An 18,528-nucleotide genomic window follows, 5' to 3' on the forward strand; every position below is an offset into this window, starting at 1 on the left:
CATTACTCAAACCTTTGTGAATGCATGAGGGATATTCTTAGTTTTCCTTTCATACCTCACATTACTTCCTGCCCTACTTTCATTTTGGGGTGCCTGGTTTTCTCCCTTTTCACATAAAAATTAGATTTATTTTTTTTTAAATAAATAGTCAAAAATTCTTTTTAACTGTTTTTTTTTGTTTTGTTTTGTTTTAAATCTAAGAGAGGTAATGGGAGAATTCAGAGTTTATCAGTTTTCCTAATTTTGTTGCCATGACGGTTAGTTAAAGGCAAAAGTGTCATGTTAGACCCATCTATCAATTTGGAAACTGGCTCTATTTAGTTTGTGGAAACGATACATGCTCCAGAAAGCTTATTTTATTTTCATGCTCTGCACTGGCCAAAATAGCCTCAACTTTCTGACTCAAGGAGATTGTATTAACTGTTACAACTAATTACTAAGTCTGTCACTGGACTAAGCAATTTATAAACATTGATTCACTTAAGCCTTATTGTGTTTTAGTTTCATATAAAGTCATTCCATTTTATAGATGGAAAAAGTAATGCTATAGAATTTATGTAATTTGGCCAAGTTCACATAGCTATGAAGAAACAGAGTTGGAATTAGAAATAGATAACAGTGATAGCCAGCAGCATGCATACACAAATGCTCTTTTCCCTTTAACTTCCACATACTGCCTTCCAAACATGGGCTAGTCATCATTCTGTTATTGAAGTACACCAGTGATGGTGACTCAAATGAGATTTGCTTACACAGACGTTTGTTGGTATCCCATGTGTGCCAGATGTTGGGGATGCTGAAATGAAATCTCAAGTCTGTTCCTCATTGCTAATACAGGCTGACTAGAAAAGTTTTCTTTGGTAACAATGAAAAGAAAGTATAATTGGAATTCAAATAGATAGTAAATAATTTTGGATTGGAAAAAGCTGAAAACAATGATGATTGTCTACTTCAAATTTATTCCTCTCTTCTTTCAACATTGATTTTATTGAACAACTTATTCTTCTTCCATCTCCGTGGGTGGCTCAATCTTTTATGGTGTCCATTTATTCATCTTGTTAATAATTAGTTCAGGCATGGTAAGTGACCCATAATATGATATTTTTACTCTTAACCTGTTCAGGCATCTCCTTTCCATATGGACCAGTGACCCAGTTATAGACAACAAGACATGAGAAAAAATATGCTGTGGGAGACATAGATTGTATAAAACATTTTCTCCACACTTAAGAAATATTAACCAGAGAATGATAAAAACTTTCTGACTTTGGATGTTTTATGTTTAAAATGTTATGTTTATTTCATAGCAGGTTTCATGGAGAAGATGATATTGGTGATTGACCATGAAGGATGCAGAGAGGTTAACTGAAGTGCAAGGGCATCTCAGGTAGAAATAACAGTGCGAACAAAGGTACAGAGTCAATGTTATGCAAGATATAGTTGGAGAATGGCAACCAGAAGCTCCAATGTGTGTAGAAGCAGCGATGTAGGACCAGAACATGGAGGCCTTAAATACATATCAGAATAAAGAGACTGAAATAGTCTTTTTTTGCGGTGAGGGTGAGAGGGGAAATAAACTACTTAGAAGATTTTTTAACAAGATGACACATGGTCGCTATCTCATCTAGAGATGACTTTGGCTGGAGAAAATGTCAAGTAAAGTGTTTGAAGTTGTTATTTATCTAGATCTGGAAAATGGCTATGTGTACTTCAGCATATTATTAATGATTAATCATGTGTTTTCTTAGTTTTTATTCAGATGTTAGACATACTAATAATTAATCAGATTCCTAACAGAATGATAAAATAATTTAGACTATACTGTACCAAAATGTCAATGAAGCAAAATATTCTTTTCCCTATTACAGTTTTGCCAGAAATTCTCTTGAAAGAGGAATGTGCAGGAAAATGAAAGACTGATGACTGAATGCCCTAAGGTACAATTTATATTCCATGGAGTCTACATTCCACTGTGGCTGAGGAAAGGAGTTCTTTGTCTTTGTAATTTAGACTATAATGTGGGTTGTAATACAGTGACACTAAGTGGCTGAAAACGGAAAGGCTTAGTCAATAGAAATCAAAATAAGAACAAAAAATTGCACTTGTGGTGACATTTATGATTCCTAGGCAACAACGTGAGGAAATTATAGTAACTCAGAATCATTTTTAAAAAATCAATAAATAGCAATTTCCTTCTGAGTAGTTTCAGATTCTTATAAATGAATGATAAAAGCCAATGGAAATTAAATCATAATAAGCCAAATTGGTAAATAAGATCTTTTTTTTAGGTAAAAACTTTTGTATTCTGTTATTGTATTTTCTGACTCAGAGGTATATTTATGAGGTAACATTTTTTTCTTTTTTTTTTTTGGTGTTATAAATAATAATAATAAAATAATAATTTTGCTTTTTAGTTTATAAAAATTACTGTGGATTTTCAATGCAATATCTCTGAATAAATTTACTCAAGTAAATAAAAATATACATAATACTTAACTAAGATATTGCTTTTGGACCCCTTGGAAAATTTCTACTTGAAGGCAGAGGGAAACATTTTCCTTTCTAGTAAACTCTGTAGCCAATTTGTGTTGTTATTTCCCTTAGTGCTTTTAGAATTGATTTTTAAAAAGTAATATATTTTTATTCACTGAAAATTAAGAGGACTTCCTAGTCCAATATTCATTTGTTCATTATTGATTCATTCATTAGTTTTTTTCTTATTCAGTAGATATTAGGTTGAACCATATAAAATTGTAATTTTTATTAGTTAAAATGGCTAAATGTTGGCAATTACATATTATTCAACCCACTATTTATTAAGTACTTCTAGATGATGGTAATAGTTATATGGTATTTCTGTACATGGATCCCTGATCCTCTGATACGTGTGACCCATCAGTCTAGTACTAACAATTTCCATTGGGGCAGCCCATTTAATCTGTGGAGAATTGTGACAAAATGCAGAACTTTTCTTCCTTAAGTTGAGCTGAACTCTTTCTTTTTGGATAGTCTTCATGCTGGTTCTAGTTCTGGCTTTTAAATCTACCAAAAATCTACTCCATTGTACATAGTCTTCAGATATTAGAAAACCAACTCTGAACTTATTTCTGCTCCTATCTTGTGGTTTTACCTTCTCTGCGTTAAATAATTTAGTTGCCTCACCAGAAATGTAGTAATTCTAAATTGGAATTTGAAAATGTTGAACACTGCATCTTCCTCATATTTTTCCTCTATGAGTTTCTGTAATATGCTTCTCTTCTAGCTTTCTTCCTACCTTTCAGGTTCTCCTTCATTTTCTCTGAATTGTTTTTCTTATACCAACCCCTTCAAAATCAGTGTTCCCAATAGTCTATCCTTAGCTCTTTGCTTTGTTCTCTAAAGGAATCCTAGATGACATCATCCTCCCCATTGGCTTCAACTATCATCCACTTGCTAAACAGTTCTAGATAGAAACTCTCTGAACTGCAGACCTATATGCTCCATAGGAATCCAAGATGACATCATTCTGTCCATTGGCTTCAACTATCATCCACTTGCTAAACAGTTCTAGATAGAAACTCTCTGAACTGCAGACCTATATGCTCCATAGATAGCTCCACTTAGCAGTTCTATCTGCATCTCCAGCTAAACATATCCACAGCTCATGTATCCACAATATATCATCTTATGTCTTGCCATCATTTGTTCTGTATTCTTTGTGTGTTGTTACCCCATTACTCAAAGAAGAAACACAGATGTCCTCTGATACCATTATTCTCATTCTCTGCTTGCCCCTGCCCCGCCATCACAGACACACACAAGTAATTAATCACTAACAATTGCAAAGTTTATCTCCTTAATGATTCACAAAACCATTCCTTCCTATTTGCACTGGCTCAAGACTTAACAATCGTTTCCATAGTATGTCTTTTTTCAGTATTTGTTTTGTTTTTACAATTCTTACCTCTTTCTTACCTCTCATGTCCTTTCCCAATATAACCTCTTAAGTAGGCTGATATTTCAAAGCTATAAAATTGATCAAGTAATTCTGTTTCTTTAGTATATACTGACTTCTAACATATTTCAGGAAAATATTAAAGTTCCCATATTTAGTGCAAAAAAAAAAAAAAGGGAGAGAGAGAGAAGTTGGAGAGAATCAAGTAGTTCAATGTCTAATGCTGATTTATCAATCTTCTTAATATGGATGGGGAGGAAGTATTTTGAAAAAATCAAGAAGAGACTAGGGAGAAGAAAGGGAAAAAGGTGGGGAAAAGAGAGAGAGAGAGAGGGAGGGAGAGAGAGAGAGAAAATGGAAAAAGTGGGCCAAAGTTGGAAAGAAAACCATGGGAATTTACTCCCTCAGCTACTTAAGAGTAGGAATTGGAGAATTCAACAAAACTGGGGCTATATGGAAGCGGCAGCCTGTGTCAACTCACTTTTCTGAATACTTAGATGAAATTCTAGAGACAGAGGTAAATCGCTGTTTTTACTCTTAACATATCTAGTAATCTCCTTCCCATATGGACTGTTAGTGCCTTTTAATCTGACCAATCTGAATAGATTTTTATTTTGCCTGGTGTAGGAGTAAGGAAAGGAGAAAATATTTACTAGATGAGGGAATAAGCAAAGAAATAATTTTTTTTTTCTATTCTTCAGATTGGTAATTTCTATTGATCTATATTCGAGTTCACTGATATTTCCCCCTATCATCTCTATTCTGCTGAGTCAATAGGTGCATTTTCAAATTTCAGGTATTGTTTTTTCAGTCTAAAATTTATTTGTTGTTTTCTATTTCTTTGCTGAGATTTTCTATCTTTTTCTAATATATTTTCTTTTACCCAAGGAACATACTATAATAACTGCTTTAAAGTCCCATCTGATCATTTCAACATTCTCATCTTGGATTGATTATTTTTTATTCTTAAAAGGGTTCACCTTTTTTAATTGTCTGTATGCCAGTTAATTTTGGATCATTCCACAGCATTGTGAATGCTTTATTATTTAACTGTAGATTCTGCTATAATTACATGAAAAACATTTTTATTTTTCTTTTAGCAGTCAATCAATCCAGTTACATTTATAAGTTCCATCTCACCTTCTGAGAATGGTTCCTTAAGTCTCAGTTCAGTTTCTTAAAACATTACTTCATTGTTTGAGTCAGTCCTGTACGTGCATTTATGCTGAGACTTGTATTAGTTAATTCCCGAAAGTAAAGGTTCTGTCTCCAGCTCTCTGTCATCTGCCCTCACCTCCAGCCCACTCATGTTCCTTCCCTTGTTCCCTGTAGCCAGAAAAAAAAAGGTTGAGTTGTTGGAAATTTAGCTGTTCACAGTGTCCCTCTTGCAGCTGTAGTTCATATTCAAATGCTGTCAAAGGAAGAAAAAATAAAACCTGAAAACTCCCTCCATATTGTACTTCCCCATACTTTGACTCTTTTCGTAGTCTATTTACATTTGTTTACCCTCCCTAGTAAACAAAAGGTATCTGTCTTTTTTGTATTTTATAGAGTTTATAGTTGTATTTATGAGTTTATAGTTGTTATCAGCAGAAGTGTTGGGTTATTGGGGGCTCATATAACCACACCAGAACTGGAACTCACACCGCTTTCTTTGTAAAGTATTCTATTCCATGTTTTGTTATATGTTCCAGAGGGAATTATACTTTAGATCATAGGAAAGGAGAAAGTGTTGTGACAAAAGGGGTTATTCAATCATTTATTTTACATATCCAGGGTATGATGAGGTTTATGCTATAGAGGAAAGAAAGTCTGAGTTTTATTTCTATTTGAAAGGAATTAGTTTTTTGTGCTTGAGAAAGTCACTTTGCTTCTCAGAACATCAATTTACTTAGGAATATATTACCAGACCTTGTTGTAGAAATTTTTTACGAACTCTATAGTTCTACAGAAAATAAGGGGTGTTGTACTCCAAATCTTGACACAGCTATCTTAATAGATAATTTTGTTTAGAATGTTTGGTTATTAAGAAGTATTTTAACGTTACTGCACCTATTTTGCCAAGGTAAAAGAGAAACTTAAGAAGCATACAGAGATTGGGTTTCCATCTGCGACTTATCTACATTGTTGCCATCCTCTTATTGAGACAAAAACAATCATTGTCTGCTTATCTAACATATCCTCTAAACACATTTTTCTTTGCCTAGACTTAGGGATCTAAATCAGAAGTTATTCAATCTGCTTATTAATTTATAGATGGATTTCATTTTTTAAAAAAAGCAATTAAGAATATGATGAGCCTACAGTGAGAGAGATTGTCTGAAAACTCTTTATGGTTATCACTTAGAAAAATACCATGCAATAAAATATATCTAAAATTTATGAATTTAAGAGTTAAAATACTGTGACTATAATTTTTTATTTCAATAAACTTTTTTACTCCAGTAAATGAATGAGTAGTAATTTTTAAATTACATTTGCTCCTTCATACAGTTACTTTTATTTCTGTCTCCTCACAACATACCCATTTGTTCATAAGAATTTATATCCAGATATTATTTATAATTGATATATAGGTAAAAATCTATGATAAAAATAATTTATTTGAGATTTCAAGCCCTTAAATTTTACTTATTCCTGGGAAGGAAAGAACAGAAAGGAAGGAGATGACTTTAAAATTTTAAAAGCAGTATTTTTTTATTCCATTTTTGAAATACTGATAAAATTTTTTGACTGGACTTTGAAATTACATAATAGTAGCTGGCACTTTTCATGAAGTATTATCAAGTCAATTTCCTTGATAATGCTTCATTCCTTTAGCAATGACTAGTGAAATATATTTTGTATTAAGGTATTTTCTCACCTAATTCATGCACACTACATTTGAAACTTCACACTTGGGTGTTATATATGAATGCAGCGTGATAAATACCAAAAATGATTATTGAGAATCTTTGAAGTTTAATGGCTGTGAATAATTTATTTTCTTTTTTCTTTTTTGATTTTCAAAAATCTCATCCATAATTCTCACTTTAATGTAATTCTATCATTTTTAGCTTTTACTCATAATTCTTTTATTAGTAACATCTCTGGAACCACAATACATGATATACTGTATTACTGTGATCTGGATATTAACTTCTGCTCTTTGAAATTGTATAATATATGGGAAGATCTTAGCAATGAAGCCAGAAGAATTTTCTGGGTACTTGATTTAAGTTTCGATAAATGTTTTTTGACAAACCAAGTAATCCTCTGATTTCCTACTACTTGTAAATGGAGAAATTCTGTTGTCATTACCATAACAAGAGTTTGAATTAAAACCTCTTTGAAAAGTGTTGTCTTATTCTCCTATGATATCTTATGAACAATGAGCTTTCAATATATAAGGTATTGATACTGATACACAGTGTTAGCTCATCTGACTCTAATAAAATGGTAGTCTAAAATAGTATAATATTCCTCCCACTATAAACAACTAGAGAAGTTAAATGTAGTACAACAATATATAAAATGTGTGGCTGAACTAACAAAATGGAATGAGAATCCTCAGGTGATAGAAATGGAAAGTAATAAATTCATGGCTTGAATCTCTGGAAACCATAAGGCATAGTAGATAGTAGTATTGAGTATCAGATGCAGTATGTTCAACACTTGAATTTGAATAACCTTATTCTAGTAAGAAGTTGGAAAAGAGATTAATGCATATAACTACGGCCCTAAGAGAACTGAAACCTCTTGAAAAAGATAAATTGGAAAAAAACCTATATACTGACTTAGGAAGCACATTGATAACAGTGAAGCTTCTCTCTGCTTAGACTCTGGATGAATGGGAAAAAAAATAAAATAAAATAACTTGTAACCCTGGACCCTAAGTCTTTGAATATTTGTCTAAATTGCCAAAGAATTTAGCAATACTTAAGGTAAATATAGGTTCCAATGCAATATGTGCCTAACAAAGACAATTATAAAACCACTCTAAAGAGGTATTCTACACTTCAGGATCACAAAAATTGATATCACAATAAAAATAGTTTACAGGTAGTTAGTAAGAAGTAAAGAAAGATTCACAGCATTGAAAGATAATTTGAAGACAATCATCTGTAACGCAGTCCAGAGAAAGTGAGATAGAAACATGGAAAACAGATTTGGAGACAGGAAGAATGATTAAGAATGCCCAGCATATGTTTGATAGGCAGTCCAGAAGAAAATATAGAAAATAGGGGCATCTGTATTTGAAGACAACATGATTAAGAATTTTCAGAATTAAAATTCTTAATCTTCAAGAAGCATAAGTTCTATAAAGAATAAATAATTGCACATTTAGAAATATTTTAGTGAAAGTTCAGAATATCAAATCAAAGCAAATAGAAAAAATACAACTAAAGAGAAAATATATATTACATACAAAAGAACTGTAATTAGACTGACTACAGATAGCGCAACAAAAACAATAGAGATCAAGATTATGGAATAATATCTTCAGTTTAGAAAGAAAATAACTGTTAACCTATAATTGTCTGGCAAGCTAATCTATCAAGAATGAGGGTCATGTGAAGAAGGTTTCAGATAAACAAAGACTGAGTTTTCCCCTCATAGGCTCCTCCTTCAGGAAGAAGGATTTCAAATCCCAGAGAAATTGGGATACGAGAAGCAATGGTGAGTGAAGTATTGAGAAATATGTGAGTAAATAGAAAGTGTTCTTATAATTTTTGTGTAAAGGAAAACTATTAATTAAGCTTTAAGTTGAATCTAGAAGATAAAAGTAGCCACAAAAAAGATATAAATGAAAATGTAAAACTTTGAAATTAGTAGTGACAAAAAAGAAAATTAATCCAATGAAAGAATAGAAAAGAGAAAAGGAGTAAAGAAAGCATGATACAGAAAACAGAAAATTATATATACAAATAAAGTTATTGAGTACATATAGTAAAATTAGGCAGCATTACATGTGTATTAAATGTGTTTTTCTCGTTTAATCCTTATAATGATGTCTGGCAATCAGTATCATAAGCATGACATTTTAAAGATTATGAAATTGGTATGCAAATCATGTAAATAGTTTGCTCAAACTCACACAGCTAATAAGTAGTAGAATTCAGAGACTCTGGCTGAATTAAGTCCATTCTCTTAATTTTTCTATATACAATATTAAGATGGTGAAATAAATCTAAATGTACTGGTAAACGTAAAGGATGTAAAATACAAATGGTATAATATTGCCTATTAAAAGACTCTCAGAATGAATTAAAAGAACAGCAACAACACATTGTGCTATTTATAAGAAAAAAGCCTGACATAGCAAATAATAAACTATTAATGAAAATATAAAGGTGAAAAAAGATATCAAATAATGTTTCATCAAAGGAATACTTAGTTTATCCATATTAATAACAAGCAAAATAGACATTAAGGCAAAAAAATCTTATTAGTAATTAAAAGGGTTGTTATATGATGACACAGTAATAATTCATAAAGAAAATAGACAATGCTGTCAAATTGCATTTTCAAGATGAAATTTTGCAAATCTGAAGAATTATTTGAAAATATACAAAGAAATAGCTTAGAATAATATTTTCTCCTTAATATTTATATATCAGAAAATATCCACAGCATAATTTTCCTCTGGGTTTATAAATGCACTTTGCTAACACTCATATTCAAAACTTGTTCAGAGCTTAAGGAATGAACATTTTAGCCAAAATTTTAAACATGTCTTGAATATTGTGTTAATAATGGCTTATCTTAAACAAATTTTTCATGAAAACATTTCTAATTTTCCCAGCTAGATTTATCTCTTCCTATTTTGAATCTCCAAAGTGTTTTGTTAACATTGCTTTATTGCAGCTGTCATCCTTTGACACAGTGTTTCTCAACCAGGGGTGATTTTACCCACCCATGAACATTTGTCAATAACTGGAGACATTTTTGGTTGTCATAACTGTGGAGGGAGTTGTGATGGGTAGAGGTTAGGGATGATGCTAAACATTCTGCAATGCACAGAACAGTCCCCATACCAAAGAATTATTTAGAATGTCAACAGTGCTGAGGTTGAGAATGAGACACCCAGCTTTAGTTTTTAGTCTATTAATTTGATTTTTTCATCTTTTCTACTTCAGTTACATTATAAATATCTTGGACTGGAGTTTACTCACCTTGGAGTCCATATGATGTATAACATTGTGTCTGCTACATGGTAAGTCAAGTTTGTTCAAGTGAATTTTCATTCAGCATCGATTCTGAGTGTCCATTATGTCTCTTCAGAATTTGTGTGAAAAATTCTAAGTAGGTAGTCTGGATCGTCTAGGAATTCAGCTTAATAGTGAAAGAGATATTTAATAGATCATTTATAGTACAATACATTATATACTTAAACAAAAATATGAGAAACAATTATGCAATAGAAAGACAAAATCAGCTGAGCTTTATTCTACTTAGAGGAGAAGCTTTAGTTAAGAAAAGGCAGTGAGTTGGAATTTGAAGAGGGAAAAGAATTTCAAAAGGTAAAAAACAGTGAAATAGATAAGAACTGTGATAGATAAATGAATAAACCATTTTATTCTAGCACTTTGACAACAAATCTAAAAAAAATAGATAAAGTAATTGTTTAAAAAAATCATAGACTCGCAAAGCAGGAAATGGTCTTAGAGTTCATCCACTCAAATCTCACATTTTATAGATGTTGGAAACTGAGTTTTAAATAGGTGAAGAGATTGAAAGTGCCTCAGAGACATCCTGGCAGAGACTGACCTAAGACTCAGGTCTCCTTATTTCTGTCTATTCATTTTTTTCTATTATAACCTATTGCTCTACTTCACCTAATGTTCAAGGAGCAGCATATTTTCACCAAATTTTGGTGACATGGGATGTCAATTTTGCACGATTTGTCATTTAGTCAATGTATTAGTCAGGGTTCTACAGAGAAACAGAAACAATAAGGTCCCGTTTTACACACAGAAGACACACACACACACACAATAAGGAATTCACTCACGCAATTATGGAGGCCGACAGAGTCCAAGGTCTGCAGTTGGCAAGCAGAGACCTAGGAGAGCTGATGGTGTATTTTCAGTCCTAAAACTGGCAGCCTCATTATCTAGAAAGAGCAGATGTATCATTTTTGGACAGAAGACAGGAAAAGAAGCAAAGAGTCAATGTCCCAGCTCAAGTTGTCAGGTAGAGGAACTCTCTCTTACTCAGCCTTTTTGTTCTAGTCAGGTCTTCAATTGATTGATGAGGCCCACTTTCATTACGGTGGGCAATCTGCTTTACTTAGTCTATGGATTCAAATGTTAATTTCATCCAGAACTGCCCTTACAGACACACTCAGAATGTTTGACCAAATGTCTGGATACCCTGTGGCCCAGTCAGGTTGACAAATAAAATTAATCATCACACTGAGTAACAAACAACTAATGTCTTTTTTCTGCGAAAAGCGCTTGGGAGGGCTAAGTTTTATTTGGTTTGGAAGAACTAAGGAGATTTCATATAGTAAATCAAAACAAACCAGAACTTATTTTGTCTACAATAATACTGGAAAGTTGCTTTGATTATTTTGGCTAGGTAAATTAGAATTAAAAAACAAAAGGCAAGATATAGAGAAATGACACTAACAAAATTATTTCCTTTCAAAATAGAGAATTTTATTCGGTTTGCATAAAAGTGGGTGATATCCTTGAACTCATCTTTCAACAGTTCTCTTGAATTATTTACCTGAGCAATTATTTTAAATTCTAAGAACTCTTCCTTGTACTCATTTGTACCTTTTCCATTGCATTCTGTTTTGTTTTATTTATAAAATATTTTCTCTAATCTCTCTGAGGCCTCTGAGTGTTGATTTTATATAAAGTTGTTTTTACTTTTTAAAAATTATCTGTGTTAGTTCTGTAATATATTTTCTCTGCTATTTATTTTGTTCTATTTTTTTCATTTTGAAAGATTTACTTTATGTTTGATCATTGCGTATTCATATTTAAGACAGCAACATTAGAATTCAGTAAGATTCTTATATATATAATTACTATATAAAAATAAATGTTCCTCATATTCAAACAAGATCTATGTAAATAAAAGTTTAAAACTATTAAGCAACTCAAATAAGACTAGAAAGAATAAAAAAGAATGTCAGTTTCTCCAAAGGAACTATTATAACAATTTAAATCTATACAAATTAAAATAATGTAGAAATTAATTAACAATATAAATGGAATTTATTTTTATATTTGTATTAGCTGTTTCTAATATTCATATGAAAATCTAGACAAGCAAAATATTCAGGACATTTCTGAAAGTAGAGAAATGAGAAGTGACCAACACTATCATATATGAAGTATATTATAGCAATAGAATAATCTAAAATGTATAATAAAAAATGAAAATAAAAGTGATTACCTACCTCTCTTTCTACATTAAAATTAATGACAAGAAATTCACAGAAAGAAAAGTGAAAATTAAGCCATAAAAGAACAAAGAAGAAATTTTGAGGGTTATACACACACATGCACAAATACACACACACATACACACACACAATGAAGTAAGACTGTCCTTTCTGAGTATGAAAGAAAATTCAAAAGCCATGAAAGAAAAGGTTATTGAACTTAATTACATAAACATATTTTTTTAAAAATCTGCAGAATAATATAAACAAAATGAGAAAAAGAGGTATTTGTAACATAAATGACAGATAATTGATCTGATTTCCTTAATACAGTGCTCCCACAAATCAGCAAGCAAAAGATGGATAATATAACTTTAAAAGTGCAACAATTATATGCAAAAATGGAAGTATATGTGCATTAGTCAGAGTTCCAACGAAGAACCAACAGGTCTGATATAGATGAGGAGATTTATTGTTGGAATTGGCCCACACAGTTATGGAGGCCAAAGAGTTTCATGGTTTGCTGTCTGCAAGCTGGAGAACCAGGAAATCTTGTGGTGTAATTTAGTTTGAGTCTGCAGCTTTGAGAATTGGTGGGCAAATGGTGCTAAGTCCTGGTCTGAGTTCAAAAGCCTGAGAACCAGGAGCGTTCTGAGGGCAGAAGATAAATGTTTCAGCTCAGGCAGAGAGTGAATTCACTTTTCCTCAACTTCTCATCTTATTTAGGTCCTCTGGATAGGACGGTGCCCACCAGCAGTGGTGAGAGCAAGCCACTTTACTCAGTCTATTGACTCAAATGCTAATCACTTCCAGAGATACTCTAACAGATACACCCAGTAATAATGTTTTATCAGCTATCTGGGCATCCCTTAGTCCAATCAAGTTGACACATAAAATTAACCATCACAACGTATAGCTCATAAACACATGAAAATATTCTCAACTACCAACCATCAGAATACGAGTGATGCAAATACACTGAAATACTATTTTTCACCTATCCAAATGGCAATTATTTTTTGTAAAGATTAATAACATATAACATTGGTGAGAATATAGGAAAATAGATAATCTTATGCATTCTTGGTTAGAGAATATTGATTCATCCTTAAGGAAAGATATTTGGCAATATCTATCAGCATAAAATTTCATGTACTCTTTTATGTGCAATTATAATTCTAGGAATTTATTCTGTAGTTATCTCCCACATATCTCCAAGACACATAATATAATGTGGTGGTTAAGAGCACAGATGCTGGAGCCATACTATTAGGATTTCAATCCTGGTTTTAAATTTATTAATTGTGTGACATTGGGCAAATTGTTTAACATATCTTATGTCAGAATTTTTTAATTTGTAAATTGGGAATAATAATAGCTACTACCTCATAAGGTTGCCACGATTATTAAATATGGTAATATATGTAAAATGCTTGGAACATAATAGATGTTATATAAGTGTAGTGATCATGCATCTCAGTTTGCTTGGAATATAGCCCTGGTTTATACTTGCCTTGTCCAAGCAAACTTACTAATACCCCTGCCCTTTCAGTCTCAAGGATGTCCTTGTTGGATGATATATTGTATAGGCATCTTACAGGTAAGCATGAAATATAAGGGTATTGTGGATCTGTTCATAATAGTAAAGATTAGAAATTATGTCTATCAATTGATTACTTGATAAGTATATATAATTATATATTAAATATATATTTCATACTATTAGAGACATATTCTGCACCTGTCAAAAAGAAAATTAACTTCAGCAATTGTTTAGAACAGTGGTTTTCAAACTTTTCAGTCTTGGGATTCCTTAAACTATTAAAAATTACTTACAATAGTAAACATTTATTTTTATTTCATGAGTTGTATCTAGTGTTATTTACCAAATTATAAATTAGAATGGAAAAATTTAAATATGTATTTGTAACTCATCTAAAAATAATAATAAATATGTTACATGTTAACATAAAATATTTTAATAAAAATTCATTAAAATTAGCATGAAAGTACATTGTTTTACATTTTGGCTAAAGCAAAATACTCCTATTTGTCTCATCATCCAATGTGTTGTACTATCACATCATAGTTTTTGAAAACTTCACTGTATACTCAAGAGAATATGAGAGAAGAAAGCAAAGAACATTTTAGTATTATAAAAAATCATTTTGACCTCACAGCCCCCAGAAAAGATTTCTAGTACCTCCCAGTAGTCTCGGGTCAAAGTAGACTTTGAGAACCATTGCTTTAGAACTTAAATCAAAAAAGAAATTTTTTCAAAGAAGAATATTTTATTACTGATATTTCTTAGAAATGCCTGACAAAGTGATAATAAAAATCAGGCTGACTTTTAGTTTTGTTATCGTTTATAAATTCTCTACCAACAATGTACCTTCTTGTTGCCTGCACCTGAGGCAGACTGCTCTCGCCACACTACCATTTGTACACCACCAAGCACCAGAGACCAAACGAGACTCAAACCCATCTGATGCCCCAAACTTTGAGATCTTAACTGTCAGATTGTTAGAAATTTATATCAGTGCTGAAGTCTGAAAATAAACACATTCACTCATGGTCATTTAAATTAAAAAATAAAAATAAAACCTAGTCACACAAAAGCAATTCCCAACATGGACTATGAGACCAAGCGGGGAATGAGTGCAAGGAAAAGAAAAACAAGTTTTCAATCATTCTCTGAAATCCAAACGGAAGATCCAAACACACTCGTGCTAAAACAGATAGAGTCACAGCAAAGCAAGAGGCATTTAAATCTCTGAAAACTTGAAGAAAATAGTTAATTATCATTCTGCGATAATTACTGCTGTAAAGTCAGTCATGCAACTTCTGTTTTGACAACCTCACATTTTCCACAGAGAAGAATAATTTGCTCTTCTCAAGAATTTTATTTTCCAGAATTTTTAAAGAGTTTTGCCAGCACAGCCTTAACTCACCAGCTGGGGCTTCCTGAGGAGAGGAAGGAGGGAGAGAATCTCCAGTGCTCCACAGACTTCCTGGAAGTCTCTGTGCATTTTGTCGTGACAATTAGATTGTGTACTTACTCAAAATATTCTAAACATCTTAATTAAGTTAGATTGAAGGGAATTAAACTAAAATAGATCAGAGGTGTGTAGCACTTCTTCCAATGTAGCTTGAAATGAAAGAAAACAGGGCCAGTGTGAAAGTCCTATTATAAACTCAAGAAAGATGGAGAGCAAGTAGAGTCTGACTAATACACAGAGAATGACTTGGAGGTCTAAATTATATCTTAAGAGATGAGGGAAAATAAATAGTGCAAAAAAAAAAAACTTTTAATGGATGGGGACATAAAAGCAGCAGAGGAATGAAAGAGAATATGAGTGATATTGGTAATGATACATGAAGTACATAAGATTATAGGATGTCAGAACTGGAAAGTATTTTAGAGACTATTAGGACCATCAAGACCAGTCCCTTTATTTTATAAATAATGAAAATATGACCCCGCATTGCTAAAGTAATAAGGCTTGCTCTTCATAATGTTGTTTATTTATCAAATAAACCGTAAGACACATAATACCTCTTGGAATCTCCATTGAAGGAACACATATATATCATAGGCATTGCTTTGTTACTCTCTTTTTTTTTTGCGTTAAGAATATTTAAATATTTTAACATTATATAGTTGATATCCAGTGGTGAATGTAATACCATGCTAAGTCACAGTCAAAGCCCTAAATAATGATTTGAACATTGTAATTTTGGATTAGCCACATTAAAATATGAAAACACTATTTTGATGTTTAATGCTTACAGACACTATGCTTAACTCTGTAGAGGAGCCCTACATGAATTCGAATTTCCTGATCTCCAGTGGTTCAGTTATCCAAATGAGATTAATCATAGCCCCCATCCCCTAAAAAAAAAAAAGGGCATCTTAAAGTGGCATTGAGAGAATAGGTCATAGAGAGTTTAATTCTGTTTCGGGAGTTTGGAAAACCTTTATGAAATTAAATTGAGAAAGGACCTTTAAAGAATAGTAAGACTTCAGTGGATGTAATTTGGGAAAGTAGGTCATTTCAGATTGAAAGGAATACACACACAACAGCAGAGAGGTAGGAAAGTCTAGAGTATGTTTTAGGAAAGACAACTACTGTATACTGGCTGGGGGAGAGAGGGTGCAATTGGCTTCCTGATTGTGTTGCTTACCCATACAAAGCCTTTCTTTGTGGCCACCTATGTATCCAGTTACCACTCAGGACTTCCTCTTAGGTAGCCATGATTATTGCCATGTGAACTTGTCTCTAAATGCTCATTGGATTAGAGCTCAGCTACTCCACGGGCTCATCAAAGAAACAAACACACATTGGCTTGGCCATAAAGATAGATAAGGACAATAACACACTCCCTCTTGATTATCTGAACTTAGAAACCCAAAGTTTTGGTGGAAGATAAAACTGGAAGAGAAGATAGAGAAAATCTGTAAGATAGAATCCAAGATATGGCAAATTGAAATCTTGAGGGGAAAGACACTCCATGTGGAGAAACAATGGGTTCTTATAAGAGTCAGAGAGTAGTTTGTCCCCAGAATTACCTCAGTCCTTGTGTCCTTCTTATAAACCATTCTGAGCAACCTGGAGATGATCTTTGGTTCTCAAATCAAAAGAATCTAGATAATCTAGAGACCAAGAAAGCTAATGAGTAAGTAGTCCACATTTTAGAGTACCTCTTGGGGTAAGCTGGGTATTTTAGACTGCATCGTATTAATAGCTGATGACTGAAAAACTACCAAGAGGTTTTGTTGAAAAAAGTACAGAAGTTCTGACTCACTAGATTGGGGAGGAGACTAGAAATTTACATTTCTTGTTTCCCTAGGGATTCAGAATCAGAGTGTTTGTGGACTATACTTTGAAAATTTTTGATACTGATTTTTTTTTTAAATAAGGAATTATCATAATAATATTTTGTTTTATTTTATGGGACATACATGAAAGAGGAATGAGACCAGGAAGTAAGCTATTAGAATATTCTAGGTAAGAGATAAGTAATGGTGAAAAAAAAGTAGCTGTTTATATAATAAGTTATCTTCCATAAGTTTACCTTATTATAATTTAGAACTATATGTACCATCTAAGTTTCTCATCTGTGTTCCCTTTACCTACCTCCATCATTTTCTATTTATGTTTTACCTATTCCAGGGGAACTGAGCATAGCTCTATAGCTATATGGATATGAGGGTAATACATCTGACCCCTGGATCCAGTGATCTAACCAAAACAAGCTCAGCAGATTGCTAAGAAAACTCCCAAAAGACAACAGGTTTAGCCAGAATGAAGTAGATCTGATATTATGAAGTACTATATCTTAATACTGAGAAACAATTTACAATTCCAAACGATTAAGTATGGAAATAAAGAAGGTTAAAATATTTTTTAAAATAGAAAAGGTAAAAACTAGGTACATATAATTATATAATAAAACTTTACTTAGAGAGCTCTTTGGTTTTATATAGTAATAAACAAAAATGCGATATTGATGATTGATGAGTAATGAATTGGAAATAGTCATCTACATAGATTCAAGCTCAGACTCATTTCTCTTGTATTTCTATTTATTAAAAGGTTCTCAAGTTCGGTCTTTAATACAGAGAACTGATTTTACTGATTAGCCACTGGCAGAAAGTAATCTTTGAATTATCACTGTGATTTACTTTGGGGCTTTGACTTTTGAGAACCCAATTTTCCTGTGTCTCTGAATGTGTCCAAAGAGAGACATCATCTATTGGATTGTAAATCAATTTTAATCCAAAAGGGAGGAAAAAGAACTAGAGAAGAAAGAAGACTTGATAAGTTTGAGAAGACTTTTAGTTCTTCAATTAGGACTTTAATGATAAAATGAAAGACACAGAGAATCCCCCAAAGCATTTTTTTGGCTTGAATTAGCACTATAATTCCCTGAGTTTCTCACTTTTCTTTCTACCAGTCTACATTATCTGTTTTGCAAATAAGAAACTGAATAACTGGGCTCAGATGTGCTTTTGAGGGTGCCATGTAATAGTCAATCTGCACAGACTTCTAATTGCCTTAACTTGCAAAGGAAGTGCACTTTAAAAAAAAAAAAAAAAAAAGGAACATAATTCCCTGCAAAGCCAAATTAATAGCACTGCAGAATAATTACAGCTTCTTCTGGTTGCTATGACGCCTCTTAAACTTACGTCATCCATTATCATAAGTGTTTT

Source organism: Pteropus medius, unplaced genomic scaffold (genome assembly GCF_902729225.1).
Source record: "Pteropus medius unplaced genomic scaffold, Ma_sr-lr_union100, whole genome shotgun sequence".
Lineage (NCBI taxonomy): Eukaryota > Metazoa > Chordata > Mammalia > Chiroptera > Pteropodidae > Pteropus > Pteropus medius.